A 1,846-nucleotide genomic window follows, 5' to 3' on the forward strand; every position below is an offset into this window, starting at 1 on the left:
ATCAGAATAAGTGAATCTGTCTGGATGATGAGAATAAGACCGAGGTTGTTTCATTACTGTTACTTTTCTGTTCCCCTCAGATAATAACAGATATTTGTTTGCTGTGTTTGGATCCAGTGTGATTTCACATGAGTATTTCCAGAATTCATCTCTGGTCTTTGGCTCTGGTTGTGGCAGTTAAAACATCCACTTCAGTCACTGTCACTGAGATGTTTGTCCATGTCTCTCTCAGAATGTCCTGTAGTTTCTCTCTGGTCTCTGTCACAGCTGCTTTCACGCCATCAAAGTTCCTCAGAGGACGAATCTTGATGCTGGATGAGTGTGTAGACTCACTGGGTGGTGGCAGTGAGGGGTTTGTTGTGTAGAAACTGGTTGTGATCCTCTGTGTTTAAGAGCTGCTTCAGCTCGGAGCCTTTCCTCTCCAGCTCAGTGATTCTGCTGCTCCAGCTTCTCCTCAACATCTTTGACTCGACTCTCTTCAGTTTCCTGCTGGGATCTGACCAGCTGCTCCACATCAGAGCTTCTTTTCTGGAGGAGACGGATCATCTCAGTGAAGATCTCCCGACTGTCCTCCACTGTTTTATCAGCAGAGTGAGCCATGGCCTTCAGCTCCTGTCTAAGCAGCTCCACGTCTTTGCGTCTCTCCTGGATCGTCTGCTGGATGTTTTCTAGCATCACCTCCACCTCCTTCTGCTTCTCAGTCCTTTCTGCTGCAGCTGAGACTGTGTCGTGGCCTTTATGTTCATCCACAGAGCAGAGATAACAGATACTCTGCTGATCAGTACGACAGAAAATCTCCATCATCTTATCATGACGAGAGCAGATGTTCTCCTGGAGCTTCTTGGAGGGCTCCACCAGCTTGTGTTTCTTTAATGGAGCTACATCATAGTGAGGTTGGAGGTGTTTCTCACAGTAAGAGGCTAAACAGACCCGACAGGACTTGAAGGCTTTCAGCTTCCTCCCAGTGCAGACATCACAGGCCACATCTTCAGGTCCAGCATAGCAGTGATCAGCTGGAGCAGCTTGGAGTCCAGTCTTCTTCAGCTGCTCCACTAACTCTGCTAACATGGTGTTTTTCTCCAGGACAGGCCTCGGTATGAAAGTCTTCCTGCACTGAGGGCAGCTGTAGATTCCCTTCTGGTCTTCTTCATCCCAGTGGCTTTTAATGCAGTTCATGCAGTAGCTGTGTCCACAGTGAATAGATTTCAGGATCCTTCAGTAGATCCAGACAGATGGAACAAGAGAAGGTTCTCTGTCCAGCTGAACTCCTTTCTGCTCCATTTCACCTCTCAGTGTCGACGACTGTGTGAGTTTCTGTTTGCTAGAAGTGAAACTAGTCTGAGCTCTGATCTGAACAACATGTGATTGTACAGTGAATGGAGCCTGTCAGCTCTCACACTTCACCACATGCTGCTTACACCCATCTTCAATGTAGAGATCTAAAGGGGAGGGAACAAGGAGACATGAGGAAATATGAGTGGAGCTGCTCCAGGAAGAGGGAGGAGTTATCAGACTCTGACTTGTTCCAGGAAGAGGAGCAGACGACAAAACAAATCACAATAAAATCCACATCATTCATGGTCATAGACGCCACAGACGTGTTACAGTTACACACACATTGCTCTTATTATCCTGACATTTATTAACTAGTGCTGAACAACCAAGAGTCCTGGAAGAGATTTTCCACGTTAACGTTGAACGTTTAAAGGAGCCAATGTTAAAACTCTTGATTTGATCTGATTTCCTGATCTGAATGAATGACCTACCATCAGTCAGGTAAATAATCTACAGTGAATACAAACGGTCAGAGCCTACTTACTTGTTTGTAGCTGCACGGAGGAACTGC

The 1,846-nt window shown here is 46.3% G+C and overlaps 1 pseudogene; it reads right to left on the minus strand.

Annotated features, from left to right (window-relative positions):
* Positions 1-389: 389 nt before the first annotated feature.
* LOC125002567 lies at positions 390-1,240 on the minus strand (annotated as a pseudogene).
* Positions 1,241-1,846: the final 606 nt, after the last annotated feature.

The sequence above is a fragment of the Mugil cephalus genome, chromosome 2 (assembly GCF_022458985.1).
Source record: "Mugil cephalus isolate CIBA_MC_2020 chromosome 2, CIBA_Mcephalus_1.1, whole genome shotgun sequence".
Taxonomy (NCBI): Eukaryota; Metazoa; Chordata; class Actinopteri; order Mugiliformes; family Mugilidae; genus Mugil; species Mugil cephalus.